At 39.0% G+C, this 26,715-nt stretch overlaps 1 non-coding gene across 1 annotated transcript; it reads right to left on the bottom strand.

Moving 5' to 3' along the window:
- Positions 1-15,812: 15,812 nt before the first annotated feature.
- On the bottom strand, positions 15,813-15,920 carry LOC112780232 (small nucleolar RNA R71). The gene has a single exon (XR_003191084.1). It is a non-coding gene; the product is annotated as a small nucleolar RNA R71 (small nucleolar RNA).
- Between the last annotated feature and the right edge of the window lie 10,795 nt (positions 15,921-26,715).

A 26,715-nucleotide genomic window follows, 5' to 3' on the forward strand; every position in this document is an offset into this window, starting at 1 on the left:
AAAGGAAATGGGGATTCGAGCAATCAAAAGGACAAACAAGAGAGAGCATGGGCACCCTCATGAGTAAAAGGTGGCGGAGTTCCTTTTCATTTTCTTTCTTTCAATGTCTAAATAAGGAAAATCATGTATGAAATAGAACATGCTTCCATAGTAGCTTAAGAGTTTTCAATCTTATCTTTAAAATTTCATTTCTTAAGACTATGTATGCTAGTCTAAGTCCCCTGTTGCAACTTTCATCCTGCTTAAATGCATGCTTGTCCTTTAAGTTAAATAAAAGAAAATGTTATAAAAAACCAGAGTGGGGTTCATTTTGTGGATTAAGTTCTCAATGTTTGTGGAGTGGTAATTAGTTAGCTAAGTTGGTCCACCAACAAGGTATACAGGCAACTACATGTTCTGAATCCTATGCTTGAAGCACATTCAATGAGACTAGCTAAACAACAAGATCCTAATAAGAAAAAAAGAAAAAGAACAGTGAGAGTTTGAAAAAGAAAGAAAAAGAATAAGAAATAAGGCTAGGCACCAAGGGTTTAAATCTTGAGGGATGTGTCTATGGTGTTCCTGTGCAAAGGATCTGCTTGGATGAATAAGTTCTCAGGAGTGCCTCATCACTTGGTAACTTGGGTTAACTAACCCGGGATTATCAACTGAAAATCCACTATCAAGAGCAACCTTGCTACAGAACACTTAGTAACCCAAAGAGATGCTAGACACCAAGGCCTCGAGTAAAGGAAAATAACAAACCATAAGCCTGTGGTGCGCATGTATGGGGGAGAGAGACTTGAGGGAGTAAGTCCTTAGGGATGTTTCAACACCTAGCACCTTGAACCAACTGGTTCGGGAGTGTTGGTTGAAAGCTTATTTTAAAGAGTCGCCCCCTCACAGAGCACTTAGCTTAATAATGCAATAAACCCTGAAAAGAAGGGGGAGATCAAGGAATAAGGATCTCATAGGATGCAATCAAGCAAGTATTCAAGAGCATGATGAGGACCTGAAAACCAGTGAAGGAATGAACCTAAGTTGCTATGCATGAAACCCCATAGACCAAGAACTTTACTTCTATAATAAGAACTTGTTTCTCTTGTTCTTTCATTCATCATTGTTATGTTTCAGTACTTGCTTAGGGACAAGCAAGCTTTAAGTTTGGTATTGTGATGCCAGGGCATCTTGGCTAGTTTCACTGACCTTTTCTTTACTATTTTAGGGTAGTTTCATGCATTTGCTTAGTAAATAAGCAAGTTTTGGGTGAATACACAAATACATTTTGATTCAAGCAAACATTGTGAACTTTACATGATTCAATGAGAATTTTGCATGAATTGAATGATAAAATGGATGATGCATGACCTCATGACCTGAAACAAAGCTTTGATGCACCTTGTTTGTTTGATTTCAGGACAAAGGAAGCAAAGAAGAGCCACGTTAGTCTTACTAACGTGACCACTAACGTGGGAAGGGAGCAAGCTTGCAACGTTAGTGGTAAAGTTACCATCAATAAGGCCTTCGAAAGCCATCATAACCCACGTTAGTTGTCACGTTAGCTACACTAACAAGGGAACTAACGTGGAAGGAAAAAGAAGCTCCAACGTTAGTTGTAAAAGTGAGCACCACTAACGTTCCAAAAGGCCACCTATAGCCACTTTAAGAGTCACGTTAATCTAATTAATGTGAACTCTAACATGGAGGGAGAAGAGATTGCCAACGTTAGTGACACTCACCTTTGTCACTAACGTTGGATCAGGCCAAGATTGCCTACGTTAGTGGTCACATTAAAACCCCTAACGTGAAGGGTAAAGTGGAGCAAGGGATGATGTGCCAACGTTAGTGACACTAACCTTTGTCACTAATGTTGGAGATGGCAAGCATACCTGATGACAAGTCATCTTAGCCTAGTTTCACTAGCCTTTTTCTTTTGTTTTCAATTGAATTATGCACTTTCTTGAGCCATAAGCAAGCCAATTGGATAGATTTTCATGTTTCCTTTGATTTAATTAACCATGTATGAATTCATGCTATTTGATGAGGTTTTATGCTATAATTTTCACATATTATGAAAGAATGAATATCTCATGATTTTGAGCATAGCTTTGATGTGTTTGGTTGATTAATGATAGGTGAAGAAAGCTTGGAGAAAGGTTGAAGCAAGAAGGAATGGTTAGGAGGAAGAGAGGACAAAAAGTTTGAGCAAAAGTTTGCCTCAAACTTTAGCTCAAACTTTTGGAATAAGTGAAAATGAACCAGGGAGCAAAAAGCTGGACCAAAAGTTTGCCTCAAACTTTTGAGCAAACTTTTGGGCAAAAAGCTGGAGCAAAAGTTTGCCTCAAACTTTTGTGCAAACTTTTGGGCAAAAAGCTGGAGCAAAAGTTAGCCTCAGACTTTTTGGCAAACTTTTGGCATCACAAATCAACACCCTGGAGAGCAAAAGTTTGCGCCAACGTTAGCCCCTAACTTTTTGGCAAACGTTGGCGCATGAACAACACACCCTGGAGAGCAAAAGTTTGCGCCAACGTTAGCCTCTAACTTTTTGGCTAACGTTGGCGCCATGAGTATGCAAGGGGAGGCCAACGTTGGAGCAAAAGTTAGACCCCAAACTTTTGCCCCAACGTTGGTATCAGCAAAAGAGGGTGGCTGATGTGAAAAGTTGGAGTAAAAGTTTGCCTCAAACTTTTACTCAAACTTTTACCCAAGCTTTCATGATTCCAAACCCGGTTCAATTCGGTTCTTCTCCAAACTCCAAGAGCAATCAACCAAGGCCTCTATCAACCCAATTCCATCAAGAGCAAAGGCCCAATTGAAGGCTTGAAGACCATTTGAAGAAAGTGTATAAATAGCATAGGATTTAAGTTTTCTGAGAGAGCTTCCTTTTTAGAATTTTTCAATACTTGCAGCAGAGAGCTCATTTTACATTCTAGCATTGTTAATTTAATTCAAGAGAATTGGGGAGGAGAATTGATCTCTCTTCTTCCTTGTTCTTGCCCAGCACTCTTTAATTTTCTTGCTTCGGATCTTGGGTGGAGAATTGAAGAACTTCTGTTTCAATCTCACCTTGGGATCTTGTTTAATTCACTACTTAATTGAATTTCAGTTTCGGTTAATTGCTTCTTCATCTACTTTCTTTGCAATTTACATTTCCTTTGCAATTGTTTTTGTTGGATCTAGGAAGGCATTAAGATCTAGACTTGGTTATCTAGTCTCTTGGGTCCTGAGATCTGAATTCCAATTTTACATCCTCTGTTTAATGTTTTTCATGCTCATTTACAATTCTGTTTTTAGATCCGGTTCAATCCGAGTTATCTTCTACTGCCCTGCTTGTTGAATTTTACTTTTCCTTGTTTAATTTCTGCAAATCCAATTCCCAATTCCCTTTATAATTCAAGCCATTTACATTTCTTGCAATTTAAGATTCTGCAATTTACATTTCTAGTGTTCTAAGTTTCTGCCATTTAATTTCTTGTTCTTTAAGATTCAACACTTTAAATTTCAGTTCTCTTTACTTTCATGCAATTCACCCACTCCCTTTACTTTCTCTACAAATTAAATTCTGCAAATCACAATTCACTCAACCAAAACTTGATTCGCTTGACTAAATCAACCACTAATCTAAAATTTCTCAATCCTTCAATCCCTGTGGGATCGACCTCACTCCCGTGAGTTATTATTACTTGATGCTACCCGGTGCACTTGCCGGTTAGTTTTGGGTGTTTTGGAGAAATTCATTTTTCCAAAAAAATACTCATCAATACCCATGTTAGTGGTCACGTTAATGCCATTAATGTGAAGCACTAACGTGGGAGAAAGGGGCACTTTGAAGTGTTAGTGACAAAGGTGAGTGTCACTAACGCTCTCGAAGCTTTGGCATGCCCACGTTAAGGGCCACGTTAGTTACACTAACGTGGATCATTAACGTGGAAGAGAGGGACAAGGAGCAACGTTATTAGTAAAAGTGAGTGCCAATAACGCTTGCGAAGGGCTAAGAGGTTACGTTAGTGGTTACGTTAGTACCACTAACGTTGAAGTTACCGTGGATCAACTAGTTTGGAATGTTAGTGACAAAGTTATCGTCACTAACGCTTTCGAGCCCAAGTTTACACTTAACATTAACGCCTCTAACATCCTAACTAACTTCCCATCATGCCTAACTCACATTCTTTCTGCAAGCAAAGCTGAGCCCACTAAAGACTGTAACTGCTTCAACTAAAGATCAAGGGCCCATATCCAAGACTTGAAGAGCTAACTAAAAGATCAGAAGAGTAGTATATATAGGGATAGTTTTGAATTAAAATGGGGATCTGGAACTTGAGAACTACACTTTGTATATTTTACTTTCTCTGCAACTTCTAGTTTAATTTCAGAATGCACTCTTCTCTATCATCTTCCATTTCCAGACCTATGAACAACTAAACCCCTTTTCATTGGGTTAGGGAGCTCTATTGTAATTTGATGGATCAATAATAGTTTTTATTATTATTCTTCTTTCTTTTCTCTTGATTTTACTTGAAAACTTTCAATCTTCATCCAATTGCTAACTAGAGGAATGAGGAGATCATGCTAGAAATGCTTTCTCATTTTGGACCAAATTGGGGTTTGGATGGATATAGTGACATATAATCCTACCAATACTTTGATTTGGAAATACATGTGGTATAATCAGTGACCATACTTTATCTCTTCCCATGAGCAATTAAATCAAGGAATTGGGCAATTGTTCAAGCTTAGAGAGATTAGGTTGCCAAGGAATTGGGATCCAATCACTTAAGATTGCCAAGGATATCAATGAATGCATTGATTGAGGAAGAGATGAGGATGAATTTGATCCGGAGAATGCAACATCTCCTAAGCCCAATGAATCCCCCATTTCTGAAAGATTTATGTATTCATAAAGACAAAATTAATGAATTAGAAACTATTCCTTTAGGTAGTTCCATATCTGCTTTAATGGGAGGTTTACCTGAAAAGTGTAGTGACCCAGGTCCATGTATGGTTAATTGTACTATTGGTGGTGTAGTATTTTCTGACTGCATGTGTGATTTAGGAGCATGTGTGATTATATTTCCTTTGTCTATATATGATATTTTGAGGCTCTCTCCCTTAAAAAGGTCGGCAGCTTGTTTTGTGTTAGCAGATAAAAGCATTATTACAGTGGCTGGAGTTGCTGAAGATGTATTAGTAGGCATTAAGAGGCTCACATTTCCCATTGATTTTTATATCCTGGAGATGCCCCAAAATGACTCAGAGAAGCCATCATCAATCCTACTCGGAAGACCATTCCTGAAGACCTCGAAGTTCAAATTAGATGTTTTTTCAGGAACATACTCTTTTGAAATAGATGGCCGAGTAGTAATCTTCAATCTGAATAGAGTTATGAAGCATCCTCCGGAGGATCATTCTATCCTCCAGCGTGACATCATAGATGAAACCGTGGCTGAAGTTCACCAGGAGGAATTTGAAGAGAAGTACATAGGATAAGGTCCAAGTGTGGGGACATTCTCAGTGGACAATGACAGTGCTTTACCATTATTATCAGCTCCAAACAACCCAGAGCCTGACTATGATCAGAAGTTAGAATTAAAACCCCTTCCTCCATACCTCAAATATGCTTACCTTGAAGACGAACAGAAGTTTCCAGTTATCATTGCAAGGGAACTCACTTCTCAACAGGAAGAGCAGTTACTTAGTATGCTGAGAGGCACAAGAAGGCAATTGGTTGGAGTTTGGCAGACATAGTAGGCATCAACCCTCAAGTCTGTGAGCATAGGATATTTTTAGAAGAGGGAGCAAGACCTGTCCGTCAACCCCAGAGAAGACTGAACCCCACTATCTTAGAGGTTGTCAAGAAGGAAGTGACCAGACTACTGAAGGCAGATATCATCTACCCAATTTCAGACAGTGAATGGGTAAGCCCAGTACAAGTGGTGCCCAAGAAGTCTGGAGTCACTACAGTGAAGAATGAGCATGGAGATCTCATGGCAACCAGAGTTCAGAACGCCTGGAGGGTCTGCATTGACTACAGACGCCTCAACCAGGCCACTCGTAAGGATCACTATCCTCTTCCATTCATTGATCAAATGCTGGATCGCCTGTCAGGTAAATCACATTATTGTTTTTTAGATGGTTACACAGGTTATTTCCAGATTCATATAGCTCCTGAGGATCAGGAAAGACCACTTTTACATGTCCTTTTGGGACTTATGCTTACAAGAGAATGCCCTTTGTCTTGTGCAATGCACCAGCTACCTTCCAAAGGTACATGATGAGTCTTTTCTCTGATCTTATTGAGGACTGTATCGAAGTTTTTATGGATGATTTTAGTGTATATGGCGATTCCTTTAGCCTTTTCTTAGATAGATTATCTAGACTATTAGATAGATGTGTCAGTACAAACCTTGTATTAAATTTTGAAAAATGTCACTTTATGGTAAATCAAGGTATTGTACTAGGACATGTTGTGTCTAATACTGGCATTTCTGTAGATCCAGCAAAGGTGAATGTTATTTCTAATTTACCTTACCCCTCCTCTGTGAGAGAAGTCCGTTCGTTCCTTGGCCATGCAGATTTTTACAGGAATTTCATTAAGGACTTCAGTAAGGTAGCACTTCCCTTATCTAGACTACTGCAGAAGGATATTGAGTTCGAGTTCAGTGAGGATTACAAACAAGCGTTTGATAAGCTGAAGACCGCCCTGACTCAAGCTCCAATTGTGAGAGGACCAAACTGGAGCCAGCCATTTAAAATAATGTGCGACGCCTTTAACCATGCAATAGGAGCAGCACTGGCTCAGCGTGAAGGTAAGGACCCCTTTGTTAGTGCTTATGCGTCTAAAACTTTAGATGCCGCTCAGTCCAATTACACTACTACTGAGAAAGAGCTTCTTACTATTGTTTTTGCTCTGGATAAATTCCGAGCCTATTTACTTGGTACGAAGGTAGTAGTATACTCAGACCACGCAGCTCTAAAGTATCTATTAGCTAAAAAGGAATCCAAACCAAGGCTTATACGTTGGATACTGCTATTACAAGAATTTGATTTGGAAATTAAGGATAGGAGTGGTAACTAGAATTATTGGCAGACCACTTGAGTCGCCTTGAGCACATTACAGATGACCCCACTCCTATAGCTGATAATTTCCCATTTGATAACTTGTAAGCAGTATCTGAGGTAGTCCCTTGGTATGCACCTGTTGCTAATTATCTAATTAGCCGCACCTTTCCTCCAAACTTTTCTAAGCATCAAAGAGACAAGATGAAAAGCGAGTCTAAATATTATATATGGGATGACCCATATTTATGGAGATGTGGCGCTGACCAGGTATTTAGACGGTGTGTGCCTCAATAAGAATTTCAGTCCATCTTAGAGGCCTGTCACTCATCTGAGAGTGGAGGACATTTTGGCCCTCAAAGAACAGCTAGAAAAATCTTAGACTGTGGATTCTGGTGGCTTACTCATTTTAGAGACGCTGCTGAATTTTGTAGATCTTGTTTTCCATGCCAAAAATTTGGTAATATATCCAAGAGGGATGAGATGCCTCAACAAATTATGCTTTTCTGTGAAATTTTTTATGTTTGGGGCATTGACTTCATAGGTCCATTTCCAAATTCTAATGGTTATTTTTATATATTGTTAGCTGTGGATTACGTTTCCAAATGGGTGGAAGCAATTCCTACCCGCACTGATGATGCTAACACTGTTGTTTCCTTTGTGAGAAACCACATTATTTGTCGCTTTAGATCACCACGAGCAATCATGAGCGATCAAGGCACCCATTTTTGTAACAGGAGACTAACAAGATTAATGAAGAAGCATAGGAAAATTTATAAGGTTGCAGCAGCCTACCATCTTCAGATTAATGGGCAAGCTGAGGTGTCAAACAGAGAGATAAAGCGTATCTTGCAGAAGATAGTCAAACCTCATAGAAGAGACTAGAGCATCAGGCTACAAGATGCACTTTGGGCATACAGAGCAGCATACAAAATACCCATTGGGATGAGTTCTTTCCGCTTAGTTTATGGAAAAGCTTGTCATCTCCCTGTTGAAGTAGAGCACAAAGCCTTTTGGGCAGTTAAGGAGTGCAACATGGGAATTGAGAAAGCCAGAGCTGAAAGGAAGTTGCAACTGCAAGAGCTGGAAAGCCTTCGCCTAGAAGCTTATGAGAACTCAAGACTATACAATGAGAAGATGAAGGCTGTACATGATCACCACATCAAGAGAAAAGAGTTCTAACTTGGGGATTTAGTCCTCGTTTACAAATCTCGCCTGAGGCTCATGCCAGGAAAGTTGAGATCAAGATGGGAAGGTCCATACAGAGTAGAGAAGGCCGAACTGTACAGAGTTTTTCACCTAAGTCATCCTTCAAGCTCTGACCTTATCAAAGTTAATGAAAAACGTTTAAAGCTGTACCATGGAGAGAGGATGAAGAAAAATAAGGAGCTTGAGATCTTCCTCTTGGAAGATCCCCACATAGCCGAAGACTGAGCTAGTGGAGCGTCCAACTTACGGACGTTAAAGCAAAGTGCTAGTTGGGAGACAACCCACCATGGTATGATCGTTCTTTTCTTTATTCCTAGTTTTCCTATTCAATAACTCTTCTCTTTATTAGTACATTTCGTGCATCTGTATTTACATACTTTTATTATTTCTAAAAAAAAAAATTTTCGCGATGCGACCGCATTATTGAGGCGTCCGCGTCGCAGGTGATTGGAGAAAATAATAAAATGAACAGAGAGTCACGCGAGAAGGTGGCTGGAGGCGTGCCCGTGGCACAAATCGCCCCAGCGATCGCGTCACTGACGCGTCCGCATCGAGTGGGAACATTGGCCTCCCACGCGACCGCATCACTCACGCGGCCGCGTGCCCTGGAATTCGACGTGAAAAGGGTGCACGACCGAAAGTTGTGCTAGAGTTGTGCTGGATTGGCGCTGAATGCACAATTCTTCCCACGTGGACACATGGCTCACGCGTCCGTGTCATATCCTTCTAATGGCCACTCACACGATCGCATACCCCACGCGATCGCGTCACCCAACATTTGGCGCAATAACAGTTTGAACAGAGAGTTGTGCAAGTGTGAAGCTGCCCTCGCGCCAGTAGCATAAAACGGGTCACGCGACCGCGTGACCGACGCGACCGCGTCTATTAATTTAAGTGCAAGTCGCGCGACCGCGTGCCCCACGCGACCGCGTCGCTTGCGCCGCACAGCTTCCCTGATTTGCCAATTATCTTATCTTTCTTTTCCCCAAATCCTATTTTCTCTTTTCCCTCCTTATTTCTTCCTTCTTCCTTCTTCCTTCTTTCTCACTTTCTACTCTATCTCTCTCTCTCTCACCCCCATTAACAAGGTTTTCTTTTCTTCTTCCCCCCTTACTTTTCTATTATTCTTTTTTTTTTATATGTTATCTTCTTTTCTTTTCTTTTTACTTTCATTATCCATATTTTCTTCTTCTTTCTTTTTCCTTTTTACTTGGAGTTAAAAATTTATTTGAGTCATTATTTCTCATTATATGCTTGTGAATTGTTGTAAAATTGTTTGGCAATTATATACCTTTTTAAAAGGGTTGCTTGCATATTCACTTTAATACTTTCTATACCTTATTTACCATGCATGTTATGTGTTTGTGAAAATGCCCATATGGCATTATGCACTTTTCTACGTTATTCTACTCTAATATCCAACGCTTACTTTTCACAAATTCCCTTTACTATTGTATTATTTGAATTTAATTTTCAATACAAACGTGATGGCTAGTTTGTTACGAGTGATAACACATTCAACTAATTAAATGCTTAATATATGCTACTCATGCCTTTGCCTGCATGCCAATAAACCCCTTGCATTTAATTATCCTCCAATGCACTTGCTATATTTCCATTGATGAACTTTTCACACGTAGTCATGACCATGTGTTAACAACATCCTCTTTACCGTGCATTGTTTATCACTTATACAACCCTCTTCCTTGCTTTATCTCTTTGAATTTACGTTACTTTCTTTTTTTTCCTTTTTCAGGATGGCCACCAAGAAAGGAAAAGAGAAAGCTACTCCCAAACCACCAGCAAGAAGAGGAACAAAAAGATCATTAGTGGCAGAGCCCTCTTCAACTGTTGTTAAACCCTCAACAAAAAGAACTAACAGAATTATAAAGGTTGATGATAAAGAAAAAGCCTTCCCAGCAAAGGACATTGCTCGATTTTCCAATCGCTACTGTGAGCAGATGTTCCCCATCCTGGCAGAAAGGAGTTACAACAAGGAATACCTTCTTCTCCTCCCGAACCATATCACTACCTTTGTTGAGCCACAAATTGCACAAAGACAATGAGGTTTCCTACAGAGACAGCCGAGGCAGGTCAATCTTTCTTAGGTAGTCGAGTTCTACTCCAACTTCCACCTGCCAACCCTGCAGTCTGTCTTTGTCTGTCAGAAGCAAGTCCCCATTACAGAAGAGGCCATTCAAAAAGCTCTAGGTCTTCCCCCTATTCAAAAAGGATTGGATGCCTTTCAAGAAGCCGCACTCAAGCGCCAGATGTACCAATTTGACTGGGACGCCGTTATCAGAGTTATCGCACTACCTGGCAGCCGTTGGATCTACGGATACCATCGTACCTGCCCTAAGGGAATATCGGCTTCAGCACTTACCTTCGAGACTCGCGTATGGGCACAGATCATGTCCCATTACGTCTTTCCGAGCACTCACAAGTCCTCCTTCACTGCGGACATGGCCATTCTACTATGGTGCATCCTTACAGACCAACCTCTGAACCTACCAAGACACATCCGGAATGCCATGGGACATGTACAAATTACGGGCAACTTACCTTTTCCCGCCTTGGTCTCAGATCTTATCTCAGCAGCCGGAATTTCCTATAGAGCTGGGGACACCAAAGCCATGCTCCCACGGGATGATTAGTATGTCCCTAACGGGAAATACATCAGACCTACACCAGCCGCCACAAGCCATCCTACTAAACTGGTTGAAGATATTTCTTCTTGAACACCACAAGCACCTACAACAGACCAACTGCTCCATCGGATACTCGAAAGGTTGGATCGGCAGGAACACAAAGCTAAGATGAGAGAGCGTCGTAACAAGCGCCGATTCACATACCTCAAGGAGCTGATTATGGGAAAATTCAAGGACTCAGACACCCCGGACTCCACTTCTTTTACCAGCATAGGAAGCCATGATGGTCCCGACTGTGGAGACACTGCTACCAGCCCACCTTTGTTCTTGACAGATGGCACCGAGGACGGTGCAAAGCCTTAAGTGTAGGGAGGTTGGTCAGTACCTGACTTTCGGAGGTAATTTCTCTTCCCTAAACACCAATAAATTAGGATATTTAGTTAGTTTTTCTTTTATTGAATAGGATAAATTGCATAGTAATAGGTTAGTTGCATGCATGTTCTACTTGATTGAAAAGACAATAAGTTTTCCTCTAAGACCCTATTCATGGAACAAAATTTCATTAACTTTAATTAAAACTTTTATGTTAAATTGGCTTGAAGTTATATTTGGAACATGATTTTTTTTAAGCTAAAGAACACACAACCTGTGAAATTTGAGCCTTTATGCATGGTTACATTATTTAACCATAATTATTTTATTCTTATGTGTTTACTTCTTTATGATTGTAATCTATATTTTGTTTCATCCTATATGTCCAATGTTTATTATATTTGTATGCTTGCATATGATTGAGACCATTATTTGTTTAAACTCACTTATCCAAATTAAACCTACCCTCTCAATTACCTTTGTTAGCCACTTTGAGCCTTTAAATCCCATTTGTTCTATATTTTACTCACTTTAAGCGGAAAAACTATTATATATCCCAAATTGAATCTTTGGTTAGCTTAATGATGAGCGGATAATTTATACACTTTTTGACATTGTTTTTAGTATGTTTTTAGTAGGATCTAGTTACTTTTAGGGATGTTTTCATTAGTTTTTATGTTAAATTCACATTTCTGGACTTTACTATGAGTTTGTGTGTTTTTCTGTGATTTCAGGTATTTTCTGGCTGAAATTGAGGGACTTGAGCAGAAATCAGATTCAGAGGTTGAAGAAGGACTGCTGATTCTGTTGGATTCTGACCTCCCTGCACTCAAAGTAGATTTTCTGGAGCTACAGAACTCAAAATGGCGTGCTTTCAATTGCGTTGGAAAGTAGACATCCAGGGCTTTCCAGCAATATATAATAGTCCATACTTTGGCCAAAAATAGACGATGTAAACTGGCGTTCAACACCAGCTTTCTGCCCAAATCTGGCGTCCAGCGCCAGAAAAGGAGCCAAAACCAGAGTTGAACTCCCAAACTGGCACAAAAGCTGGCGTTCAACTCCAAGAAAGACCTCTACACGTGCAACACTCAAGCTCAGCCCAAACACACACCAAGTGGGCCCCGGAAGTGGATTTATGCATCAATTACTTACTCATGTAAACCCTAGTAGCTAGTTTATTATAAATAGGACCTTTTACTATTGTATTAGGCATCTTTTGAACCATCTTTGAATCTTTTGATCATCTTTGGACGCCTGGTTCTTAGATCAGAGGGGCTGGCCATTCGGCCATGCCTGGACCTTTCATTTATGTATTTTCAACGGTAGAGTTTCTACACTCCATAGATTAAGGTGTGGATCTCTGTTGTTCCTCAAAGATTAATGCAAAGTACTTCTGTTTTCTATTCAATTCATCTTATTTCGCTTCTTAGATATCCATTCGCACCCAAGAATGTGATGAAGGTGATGATTATGTGTGACGCTCATCACCATTCTCCCCTATGAACACGTGCCTGACAAACACTTCCGTTCTACATGAAATAAGTTAGAATGAATATCTCTTAGATCTCTTAACCGGAATCTTCGTGGCGTAAGCTAGAATGATGGCGGAATTCAAGAGAATCCGGAAAGTCTAAACGTTGTCTGTGGTATTCCGAGTAGGATTCAATGATTGAATGACTGTGACGAGCTTCAAACTCGCGATTGTTGGGCGTTAATGACAGACGCAAAAGGAGGGTGAATCCTATTCCAGCATGATCGAGAACCGACAGATGATTAGCCGTGTTGTGACAGAGCATGTGAGCATATTTTTCACTGAGAGGAGATGATGTAGCCACTGACAACGGTGATGCCCTTGCATAAAGCCAGCCATGGAAAGGAGTAAGACTGATTGGATGAAGATAGCAGGAAAGCAGAGGTTCAGAGGAACGAAAAGCATCTCCATTCGCTTATCTGAAATTCCTACCAATGATTTACATAAGTACCTCTATCCCTATTCTATTAATTATTATTTGAAAACACCATTATCAATTTATATCTGCCTGACTGAGATTTGCAAGGTGACCATAGCTTGCTTCATACCAACAATCTCCGTGGGATTCGGCCCTTACTCACGTAAGGTATTACTTGGACGACCCAGTGCACTTGCTGGTTAGTTACACGGAGTTGTGAACCATGGTCTTGGCATCATGTTTTTGGCGCCGTTGCCGGGGATTGTTCGAGTATGGACAACTGACGGTTCATCCTGTTGCTCAGATTAGGTAATTTTCTTTTTGTTTTCTTTTCAAAAATATTTCAAAATTTTCTCACCTGTTTTCGAAAAAAATTTAGATTCAAAATTTTTAAGAATGAATTCTAGTGTTTCATGAAGCATGTGAAGCCTGGCTGGCTGTAAAGCCATGTCTAAATTCTTTTGGACTGAGGCTTCCAACCATCAGCTGTTATACGACTGTAGGGTATGTCAGGCATGTCATGTCTGAATTACATGCTGAAGCTTGGCTGGCCATTGGCCATGTCTAGTGTTTTGGACTGGAGCTTTCATTGAAATCTTGGCTGGCTAGTGAGCCATGTCTAATTCCTGGACTGAAGCTTTAGACTAAGAATGCAAGATTCCTGGAATTCATGTTAAAAATTTTGAAATCCTTATTTTTTCTTTTTCATATAATTTTCAAAAAAATCCAAAAAAAAAGTTAGAAAATCATAAAAATCAAAAATATTTTTCTGTTTCTTGTTTGAGTCTTGAGTCATGTTATAAGTTTGGTGTCAATTGCATATGCATCTTGCATTTTTCGAAAATTTCATGCATTCATAGTGTTCTTCATGATCTTCAAGTTGTTCTTGGTAAGTCTTCTTGTTTGATCTTGATGATTTTTTGTTTTGTGTCTTTTCTTGTTTTTCATATGCATTCTTGAATTCTTAGTGCGTAAGCATTAAAGAATTCTAAGTTTGGTGTCTTGCATGTTTTCTTTGCATTAAAAATTCTTCAAAATTGTGTCTATGATGTTCATCTTTACATTCATAGTGTTCTTGGTGTTCATCTTGACATTCATAGCATTCTTGCATGCATTCATTGTTTTGATCTAAAAATTTCATGCATTGCATAATTTTCATGTTTTTCATAAAAATTTCAAAAATCAAAAAAATATCTTTCCCGTTTTCTCTCATCAAATTCGAAAATTTGAGTTGACTTTTTCAAAAAATTTTAAAATCAAGTTGTTTCTTATGAGTCAAATCAAATTTTCAATTTGAAAATCTTATCTTTTTCAAAAATCAAATATTTTTCAAAATTCTTAGTTATTTTCAAAAATCCCAAAAATATCTTTCAAAAATCTTTTTCTTATTTTTATATAAAATTTTCAAAAATAATAATAACAATTAATGTTTTGATTCAAAAATTTTAAGTTTGTTACTTGCTTGTTAAGAAAGATTCAAACTTTAAGTTCTATAATCATATCTTGTGATTTCTTATGAATCAAGTCATTAATTGAGATTTTAAAAATCAAATCTTTTTCAAAACTAATTTCTAAAATATCTTCTTATCTTTCCTTTTTCAAAAAGTTGGTTTCAAAATATCTTTTCTAACCTCCTAACTTCTTATCCTTTCAAAATTTGTTTCAACTAACTAACTAACTTTTTGTTTGTTTCTTAACTTTTTCTTAATTTTCGAAAACATCTTCCCCCTTTTTTTTCAAAAATTTCTTTTTTATTAACTAATTATTTTTTATTTTAAAATTTTTCGAAAAAATACTAACCTTTTTCAAAAACTATTTTCAAAAATCACTAACTCTTGTTCAAAAATTATTTTCGAAAGTTCCTTCTCTCTCATCTTATTCTATTTATTTATTCATCTACTAACATCTCATCTCACATCTCAACCCTCCTTACAGTTGTGTTTCTTCCATTATATTACACTCTTTGTCTCCCCCTCTTCTTCTACTCACACAAGGATCCCTTTACTGTGGTATAAAGGATCTCTATTATTATTATTATTTTTCTGTGCCCTCTTCTTTGTCATATGAGCAGGAGCAAGGATAAGAACATTCTTGTGGAAGCAGATCCAGAACCTGAAAGGACTCTGAAAAGGAAACTAAGAGAAGCTAAAATACAACAATCCAGGATAACCTTTCAGAAATTTTCGAACATGAAGAGGAGATGGCAGCCGAAAATAATAATAATGTAAGGAAGATGCTTGGTGACTTTACTGCACCTAATTCCAATTTACATGGAAGAAGCATCTCCATTCCTGCCATTGGAGCAAACAACTTTGAGCTGAAACCTCAATTAGTTTCTCTGATACAGCAGAACTGCAAGTTTCATGGACTTCCATCTGAAGATCCTTTTTAGTTCTTAACTGAATTCTTGCAGATATGTGATACTGTTAAGACTAATGGAGTAGATCCTGAAGTCTACAGGCTCATGCTTTTCCCTTTTGCTGTAAGAGATAGAGCTAGATTATGGTTGGATTCTCAACCCAAAGACAGCCTGAACGCTTGGGATAAGCTGGTCATGGCTTTCTTAGCCAAGTACTTTCCTCCTCAAAAACTGAGCAAGCTTAGAGCTGATGTTCAAACCTTCAGACAGAAAGATGGTGAATCCCTCTATGAAGCTTGGGAAAGATACAAACAGTTGACCAAAAAGTGTCCTTCTGACATGCTTTCAGAATGGACCATCCTGGATATATTCTATGATGGTTTATCTGAGCTATCAAAGATGTCACTGGACACTTCTGCAGATGGATCCATTCACCTAAAGAAAACGCCTGCAGAAGCTCAAGAACTCGTTGACATGGTTGCTAATAACCAGTTCATGTACACTTCTGAAAGGAATCCTGTGAGTAATGGGACGCCTATGAAGAAGGGAGTTCTTGAAGTTGATACTCTGAATGCCATATTGGCTCAGAACAAAATATTGACTCAGCAAGTCAATATGATCTCTCAGAGTCTACATGGAATGCAAGCTGCATCCAACAGTACTCAAGAGGCTTCTTATAAAGAAGAAGCTTATGATCATGAGAACCCTGCAATAGCAGAGGTGAATTACTTAGGTGAACCTTATGGAAACACCTATAACTCATCATGGAGAAATCATCCAAATTTCTCATGGAAGGATCAAAAGCCTCAACAGGGCTTTAATAATGGTGGAAGAAACAAGTTTAACAATAATAAACCTTTTCCATCACCCACTCAGCACAAGACAGAGAACTCTGAACAAAATGCTTCTAATTTAGCAAATCTAGTCTCTGATCTATCCAAGGCCACTGTGAGCTTCATGAATGAAACAAGGTCTTCCATTAGAAATTTGGAAGCACAAGTGGGCCAGCTGAGTAAAAGGATCACTGAAATCCCTCCCAGTACTCTCCCAAGCAATACAGAAGAGAACCCAAAAGGAGAGTGCAAGGCCATTGACATAAGCACCATGGCCGAACCTACAAGGGGAGTGGAGGACGCAAATCCCAAGGAAGAAGATCTCCTGGGACGCCCAGTGATCAATAAGGAGCTTCCCTCTGAGGAACCAAAGGACTCTGAGGCTCATCTAGAGACCATAGAGATTCCATTGAACCTCCTTATGCCCTTCATGAGCTCTGATGAGTATTCCTCTTCTGAAGAGAATGAGGATGTCACTGAAGAGCAAACTGCCAAGTTTCTTGGTGCAATCATGAAGCTGAATGCCAAATTATTTGGCATTGATGCTTGGGAAGTTGAACCTCCCTTGTTCATCAATGAACTAAGTGATCTGGATCAACTGACATTGCCTCAGATGAGACAGGATCCTAGAAAGTTCATAATACCTTGTACTATAGGCACCATGATCTTTAAGGCTCTGTGTGACCTTGGTTCAGGGATAAACCTCATGCCCTTCTCTGTAATAGAGAAACTGGGAATCTATGGGGTGCAAGCTGCTAAAATCTCATTAGAGATGGCAGACAATTCAAGAAAACAGGCTTATGGACAAGTAGAGGACGTGTTAGTAAAGGTTGAAGGCCTTTACATCCCTGCTGATTTCATAGTCCTGGATACTGGAAAGGAAGAGGATGAATCCATCATCCTAGGAAGACCTTTCCTAGTCACAGCAAGAGCTGTGATTGATGTGGACAGAGGAGAATTAATCCTTCAATTGAATGAGGACAACCTTGTGTTTAAAACTCAAGGATCTCTCTCTGCACCCATGGAAAGGAAGCATGAAAAGCTTCTCTTACTACAAAGTCAACCAGAGCCCCCACAGTCAAACTCTAAGTTTGGTGTTGGGAGGCCACAACCAAACTCTAAGTTTGGTGTTGAACTCCCATATCCAAACTCTAAGTTTGGTGTTGGAGAGTTTCAACAAAGCTCTGCACATCTGTGAGGCTCCATGAGAGCCCACTGTCAAGCTATTGACATTAAAGAAGCGCTTGTTGGGAGGCAACCCAATCTTTATTTATCTAACTATATTTTTCTTAGTTATATGTCTTTATAGGTTCATGATCATGTGGAGTCACAAAATAAATATAAAAATTGAAAACGGAATCAAAAACAGCAGAAAAAAAATCACACCCTGGAGGAGCATCTGCCTGGCGTTCAACGCCAGAACAGAGCATGGTTCTGGTGCTGAACGCCCAAAATGGGCAGCATCCTGGCGCTGAACGCCCAGAACAAGCATGGTTCTGGCGTTCAACGCCAGAAATGGCTAGTAGATGGGCGTTGAACGCCCAAAATGGGCACCAACCTGGCGCTGAACGCCCAGAGTTGTGTGCAAGGGCATTTTACATGCCTAAATTGGTGCAGGGATGTAAATGCCTTGACACCTCAGGATCTGTGGACCCCACAGGATCCCCACCTTCCTTCCTCATAATCCTAGTTTTTTTTCCACATCTTCTTCTTCATCTATTCCTTCTTCTTTTGCTCGAGGGCGAGCAACATTCTAAGTTTGGTGTGGTAAAACAATTATGTAAAGGATCTATAGCTCAGTGGTAGAACATGTGACTGCAAATCAAGAGATCCCTGAGATAACTCAGGGGATGCACTTCCCTCCACATAATTATTGGAAGCAACTGAGGATAGAAATACCAAAAATCACTAGGAATCAAGCAACAAAGACAAGGAAGAGACATAAAAGAGCTCAAGGACATCATTGGTTCCTCAAGAAGGAAATGCCACCATCACTAAGGTGGATTCATTCCTTGTTCTTGTTTCTTCTATTTTTCGTTTTCTATGTTATGTGCTTATCTGTGTTTGTGTCTTCATTACATGATCATTAGTAGTTAGTAACTATGTCTTAAAGTTATAAATGTCCTATGAATCCATCACCTCTCTTAAATGAAAAATGTTTTAATTCAAAAGAACAAGAAGTACATGAGTTTCGAATTTATCCTTGAACTTAGTTTAATTATATTGATGTGGTGACAATGCTTCTTGTTTTTTGAATGTATGCTTGAACAGTGCATATGTCTTTTGAAGTTGTTGTTTAAGAATGTTAAATATGTTGGCTCTTGAAAGAATGATGACTAAGAGACATGTTATTTGATAATCTGAAAAATCATAAAAATGGTTCTTGAAGCAAGAAAAAGCAACAAAGAACAAAGCTTACAGAAAAAAAAAATATAGGCGAAAAAAAAATTTTAGAAAGAAAAAGAAAAAGCAAGCAGAAAAAGCCAATAACCCTTAAAACCAAAAGGCAATGGCAAATAAAAAGGATCCCAAGGCTTTGAGCATCAGTGGATAAGAGGGCCTAAAGGAATAAAATCCTGGTCTAAGCGGCTAAACCAAGCTGTCCCTAACCATGTGGTTGTGGCGTGTAGGTGTCAAGTGAAAACTATAGACTGAGTGGTTAAATTCAAGGTCCAAAGCAAAAAAAGAGTGTGCTTAAGAACCCTGGACACCTCTAATTGGGGACTTTAGCAAAGCTGAGTCACAATCTGAAAAGGTTCACCGAATTATGTGTCTGTGGCATTTATGTATCTGGTGGTAATACTGGAAAACAAAGTGCTTAGGGCCACGGCCAAGACTCATAAAGAAGCTGTGTTCAAGAATCATCATACTGAACTAGGAGAATCAATAACACTATCTGAACTCTGAGTTCCTATAGATGCTAATCATTCTGAACCTCAATAGATAAAGTGAGATGCCAAAACTATTCAAGAGGCAAAAAGCTATAAGTCCCGCTCATTTGATTGGGGCTATGTTTCATTGATAGTTTGGAATTTATAGTATATTCTCTTCTTTTTATCCTATTTGATTTTCAGTTGCTTCGGGACAAGCAACAATTTAAGTTTGGTGTTGTGATGAGCGGATAATTTATACGCTTTTTGACATTGTTTTTAGTATGTTTTTAGTAGGATCTAGTTACTTTTAGGGATGTTTTTATTAGTTTTTATGTTAAATTCACATTTCTGGACTTTACTATGAGTTTGTGTGTTTTTCTGTGATTTCAGATATTTTCTAGCTGAAATTGAGGGACTTGAGCAGAAATCAGATTCAGAGGTTAAAGAAGGACTATTGATGCTGTTGGATTCTGACCTCCCTGCACTCAAAGTAGACATCCAGGGCTTTCCAGAAATATATAATAGTCCATACTTTGGCCAAACATAGACGACGTAAATTGGCGTTCAACGCCAGCTTTCTGCCCAAATCTGGCGTCCACCGCCAGAAAAGGAGCCAAAACCAGAGTTGAACGCCCATACTGGCACAAAAGCTGGCGTTCAACTCCAAGAAAGACCTCTACACGTGCAACACTCAAGCTCAGCCTAAACACACACCAAGTGGGCCCCGGAAGTGGATTTATGCATCAATTACTTACTCATGTAAACCCTAGTAGCTAGTTTATTATAAATAGGACCTTTTACTATTGTATTAGGCATCTTTTGAACCATCTTTGAATCTTTTGATCATCTTTGGACGCCTGGTTCTTAGATCAGAGGGGCTGGCCATTCGGCCATGCCTGGACCTTTCATTTATGTATTTTCAATGGTAGAGTTTCTACACTCCATAGATTAAGGTGTGGAGCTCTGCTGTTCCTCAAAGATTAATGCAAAGTACTTCTGTTTTCTATTCAATTCATCTTATTTCGCTTCTAAGATATCCATTCGCACCCAAGAACGTGATGAAGTTGATGATTATGTGTGACGCTCATCACCATTCTCCCCTATGAACACCTGCCTGACAAACACTTCCGTTCTACATGAAATAAGCTAGAATGTATATCTCTTAGATCTCTTAACCGGAATCTTCGTGGCGTAAGCTAGAATGATGGCGACATTCAAGAGAATCCGGAAAGTCTAAACCTTGTTTGTGGTATTCCGAGTAGGATTCAATGATTGAATGACTGTGACGAGCTTTAAACTCGCGATTGTTGGGCGTTAGTGACAGACGCAAAAGGAGGGTGAATCCTATTCCAGCATGATCGAGAACCGACAGATGATTAGCCGTGCTGTGACAGAGCATGTGAGCATATTTTTCACTGAGAGGAGGGGATGTAGCCACTGACAATGGTGATGCCCTTGCATAAAGCCAGCCATGGAAAGGAGTAAAACTGATTGGATGAAGATAGCAGGAAAGCAGAGGTTCAGAGGAACGAAAAGCATCTCCATTCGCTTATCTGAAATTCCTACCAATGATTTACATAAGTACCTCTATCCCTATTCTATTAATTATTATTCGAAAACACCATTATCAATTTATATCTGCCTGACTGAGATTTGCAAGGTGACCATAGCTTGCTCCATACCAACAATCTCTGTGGGATTCGACCCTTACTCACGTAAGGTATTACTTGGACGACCCAGTGCACTTGCTGGTTAGTTACACGGAGTTGTGAACCATGGTCCTGGCATCATGTTTTTGGCGCCATTTCCAGGGAAAGAAAGAGCAATGAATTTTACATAATTAAAGTGTAATCACGATTCCGCGTACCACTTAAGATAGAATTGTGTGTGCTAATTAAGTATGGAAAATTGTGGTAATAAAAGATAATAAGGGAATGTGTCATGATAATATAATGGGAATTTGGATACCTACTCATGTGAAACTATAAGAATTAAAAAAAAAATCTATGTGCATTGATAAGCTATGTTTATTTTTATGTTTATGTAAAAAAAAACCAAAAATATTCAATAAATAAATAAGGGGACAAAATTACCCCAATGCTAAAGTTAAGAATTCAAAGATCAATGCATGTATGATAAAATTAAAATAAAAAGTTGATACACGAGTATGGAATGTGAAAGGGAAATTCTGGATAGCTAGGTATGAATTCTAAATTTAAATAGAATATATATAGGTTATGTTAAAGCTTGGGTTAATTAAAGATTCAGTTTATAAGCTTACTTAGCCACATATGTATCCTTACCATTACCTTGGCCTCATTACAACCTTGAAAAGACCTCATGATATTTGCATTGGTATATTAAATGTTGTTGATTGGTTAGGAGAAGAACAAAAATTAGAGAGCATGATTAGAGAAGGATAGAGTGATTGCCCTATACACTAGAGAGATTAGAGCGTACATACATCATCAGTGAGGGTTCAATGCTTAAAATTCTATGTTCCCTGCTTTCATGAGCTACCTTCTTGCATTTTTATCTGTTCTTACTGTATAAGAATTGAATTAGTGGAATTTGATTTGTAATTATTTGAAGAGCTTATTTACTATTGATCAAGTGGACAAGAATCATATAATTGCATTCATATATATAGGTTGCATTGCATTGCATGAGTTTTACATGTTCCTACTCATATATGTTATCTCCTTCAACTAAGCATGAGGACATGCTAATATTTAAGTGTGGGGAGGTTGATAAACCACTATTTTATGGTTTCGATGTGTTTAATTGTGTGGTTTTATCATGATCTTTACCTACTTATTCATATGATTAGCATGCATTTATATTTCCTTCCTAAAATTATTACATGATTGAAAACTTACTTCCTAGAGACTTTTAATTACGTATTTTAATTCTCCTTTATTCCATTCGATGCCGTGATCTGTTTGTTAAGTGTTTCAGGCTTTATAGGGCATGAATGAATTGGAGATTGGAAAGGAAGCTTGCTAAAATGGAAGGAACACAAGAAATAGAGGAGATGACCAGCGAGAAGTAACGCAGCCGCATGGCTCACGCGACCGCGCGAAAGAGAGGAAATCGCAGTGACGCGACCGCATGGCTCACGCAACCGTGCGGATTGGAATAGCACAAGTGACACAGAAGCGTGGACAACGCGCTCGCGTGGTAAGGCGAAACGCCGAATGACGCGGCCGCATGAATGACGCGATCGCGTGACGTGCGCGATCTGCATAATCTGCAGAATTTGCTGAGGGCGATTTTGGGCCCTGTTTTGACCCAGTTTTTGGCCCAGAAAAGCAGACTAGAGCCAGAGAACATGCAGAAACCAACAACAACATTCATTCTACACAATTTTAGCTTTTAGATCTAGTTTCACTCCTCCTCTAGGTTTTCTCTCTACACATTCATAGTTCTTAGGATTTTTATTTCTATTGCTCTTTGCATTGGGATATTGAGAAGAGTTATTACCTCATCAAGACTTCGTCATTCTAGTTCGTTTTCTTTACTTGGCTCTACTCTTCCATGTCCTTTAATTTACTCAATTTACTATTGGATTATTTTAGAATTTATTAATACAAGAATTAATTTTATTTCTAATTGATTTCTTTGATTTTTATTTATCATGTCTTTCTTTAATTCCCTTTCCTATGTTGTGAATTCTACATTCACAATGAGCGAGTAGTTCCCTAACTTGATGGATAGTTGATTGAAAGGAACCCTTGAGTTGGAATGCTCAAAAGAAAAATTGTAATTGGGTTTATTATTGGATTGCCCTCTAGTCAGTGACACCAATCTCTTTTAATTGAGTGGGTTGGAACTTGTGAATAGAAGTAGCATTCCAACTTGTTTGACTTTCCCTTACCTGGTAAGGGATAAATAAACAGGACAACCTACAATTATCAATTAATCCTGAGAGTACTTCAACAAGAATAGGGCTTCCAACTAATCTACTCCCAGTCAAGGCTTTTATTTAAATTATTTAATTTCTCTAATTTAATTTCCTATTTATTCAACTCAAACCATTTTGAAAACATCTGATTAATAAAATAGCACACATTTCTACAACTCGTTGGGAGATGACCTGGGATTCATACTCCCAGTAATTTAATTTTAATTTTTGTGACACCCTTCTAAATTGATAAGCGGAATTCTGGTTGGTTAAGAACTATACTTGCAACGCATATCTTATAACAATTCTTGACTCGCCAATTTTCGCCACGTCAGATCTCTCTATCCTTTTACACACTGTCACTGTGCCCAACATTCATGAGTTTCGAGCTCGTCACAGTCATCCCGTCGCAGATCCTACTCGAAATATCACAGACAAGGTTTAGACTTTCCGGATCTCAAGAATGCTGCCAATAAGTTCTAGCCTCTAACACGAAGGTTCTAATCTCACGGATTCGAATGTTTTATTGTCAGGAGAGGCAAGTCAAATCCGTGGATCAGAGACCCAAGAGACTATACTCCAGCTGTCGTCTAATGACTACGTTGAACATCATGTAGACCGCTTGTGGTTGTTAGGCACGCAGATATTGGCTAAGCGAGTAACGAAGATAGTCGGTGATTGTCACGGGTCACCCCTTCATTCTGACTTAACTGAATTAAGTACGAGAGTATATCTTGGAGAAGAAGTAAGCATGAATTGAAAGAGAAACAATAGTGCTTGCATTAATTCATGAAGAACAGCAGAGCTCCGCACCTTAATCTATGAGGTGTAGAAACTCCACTGTTGGAAAATACATAAGAGAAAATAGCCTAGGCATGGCCGTGAGGCCAGCCAAGCATGAAGTTCATAAAAGATGATAAAAGGGTCTAATATTTAAATACAATAGTAAAAAGTGCTATTTATACTAAACTAGTTACTAAGGAATACAGAAAATAAGTAACTAAGTGCAGATTGTGCAGAAATCCACTTCCGGGGCCCACTTGGTATGTGCTTGGGCTGAGCATTGAGCTTTACACGTGCATAGGCCTTTTCTAGAGTTAAACGCCAGCTTGGATGCCAGTTTGGGTGTTCAACTCCAGTTCTGGTGCCAGTTCCGGCGTTTTACGCCAGAAAAGGGTCTCTGGCTGGCGTTGAACGCCAGTTTAGGCCATCAAATCTTGGGTAAAGTATAAACTATAATATATTTCTGGAAAGCCCAAGATGTTAGCTTTCCATCCCAATTGATAACACACCAATTGAGCTTCTGTAGCTCCAGAAAAATGCGTTTGAATGCAGGGATGTCAGAATCCAACAGCATATACAGTCCTTTCTCAGCCTCTGAATCAGATGTTTGCTCAGGTCCCTCAATTTCAGCCAGAAAATACCTGAAATTATAGAAAAACACACAAACTCATAGTAAAGTCCAGAAATGTGATTTTTGCATAAAAACTAATAAAAATATAATAAAAAGTAAATAAAACATACTAAAAACTACCTAAAAACAATGCCAAAAAGCATATAAATTATTCGCTAATCACGTACGCGTCAGAATCGAATGTTGGAGGTCCAACGTTGCCTCAAACGCTGCTTCCAACATCCATGATGCCAAGCTCAGAAGTTAGAATTGAGAATTTTGAATCGACGTGGACGCGTCAGTGACACGTACGCGTGGATGGAAAAAAAGCAATGCACGCGTAAGCGTGAAGCACGCGTACGCGTGGATAAAAAAAACACTAATGCACGCGTAAGCGTGGAGTATGTGCACACTTGAAAATGCCAATGTTGGAGGAAACATTGGAGGTCGAACGCTGAGGCCAACGTCCCCTACTTTGCTTTTAAACTGCAAAATGAATATCTTGCATCCACGCGCATGCGTGAAGCACGTGTACGCGTGGATGAGCATTTTTGACCCTTTTGCGCAGAAGCGCAAGGCACGCATACGCGTAAGTTAGTTGTCGTTGGCCCTCCAACGTTGAGTCAAATGCCAATGACAGCAAGCTTTCTGGGTTTTCTGGTTTTGTTCTAAATGGCGTTTGAGTCAACGTTGGCCATCAAACGTTAACTCAAACGTGAGGCATCAGAATTCAAAATTCACACAGATCTCTTCTCAACACTAAGGGAAACCAATTGGAGCCATTTTCAACCCAATTCCATCAAGGCCAAAAGCCCAATTTAGAGCTTGGAGATCAATGGAAGAAAGTGTATAAATAGCTTAGAATTTAAGTTAGACGGACTTTTCCTTTTCACTTTACTTTGGGAGAACTTTTACATTCTATTGTATTTTTCATTCTCTGTTTGTTAATTTCCAGAATGTGTCTTTCAATTTTAATTTCCATTTTGAGAGCTATGAACAACTAAACCCCTTTCATTGGGTTAGGGAGCTCTATTGTAATTCAATAGATCAAGAGTAGTTTACATCTTCTTCTTCTCTCTTTTCTCTTGATTTTGTTAGAAAGCTTTCGGTCTTAATTCAATTGGATAGTTGTCTTGAGAGAGAAGCTATCTATAACTGGAATTCTTCGGAGTCTCGAGAGAGAAAATGCTAGAATTTCTTTCTCACATTAGATTAGATTGGGGGTTGGATGGATATAGTGACATGTAATCCTACCAATACTTTGACCTATGAATTTGTTTGGTATAGTCAGTGACCGAACTTCAACTCTTCCCATGAGCAATTAAATCAAGATATTGGGCAATTATTCAGGCTTAGAGAGATTGGTGAGCCAAGTCATTGGGATCCAATCATCTAAGATTGCCAAGCAATGTCAATGAATGCATTGATTGAGGAAGAGATGAAAATGATTTATTCCAGAGAATTCAATATCTGCTAAAACCCAATGAATCCCCATCTCTGATCTATCCATTCTATTTACTTTCTGTCTTTAATTTCATGCTAATTCCCCACTAGCATTTAATTTCTTGCAATTTAGGCTTTTGTCATTTAATTTCAGCAATTTAATTTCTGTTCATTTACTTTCTTGCAATTTAAGCTTCCCTCCAATTTACTTTCTGCAATTCCCAATTTTAATTTCGATTTCGCTCAACTAGTATAATTCTCCAATTAATGTTGATCAATCAACCAATCCCTGTGGGATTCGACCTCACTCTTTGTGAGTTTTTACTTGACAACAATCCGGTACACTTGCCAGTAGGAATTTGTTGAGAGGCAAATTCTCGCGCGTCACTGTCTGAAGGTCTGCACCTCAGCTCTCGGTCTATTGACTCTCTGTGGAGGGTAGAATCTTGGTAGAAATTTGTTTACAACCTCATTCCAAGTTGTTAGGCTCTCCTTGGGAAATGCTTCAACCTACTTTGCTGCCTTATCTCGGAGTGAAAAAGGGAACAAAAGTAGCTTGTAGGTGTCAGGGTGTTCACCATTGGACTTTACAGTGTCACAAATCCTCAACAATATTGTGAGATGTTGGTTTGGGTTCTCCTGGGCTCCCCCTCCATATGAACAATTATTCTGGACAAGTGTGATGAGTTAAGGT

This window comes from Arachis hypogaea, chromosome 19, assembly GCF_003086295.3.
Source record: "Arachis hypogaea cultivar Tifrunner chromosome 19, arahy.Tifrunner.gnm2.J5K5, whole genome shotgun sequence".
In the NCBI taxonomy this organism is placed as follows: Eukaryota; Viridiplantae; Streptophyta; class Magnoliopsida; order Fabales; family Fabaceae; genus Arachis; species Arachis hypogaea.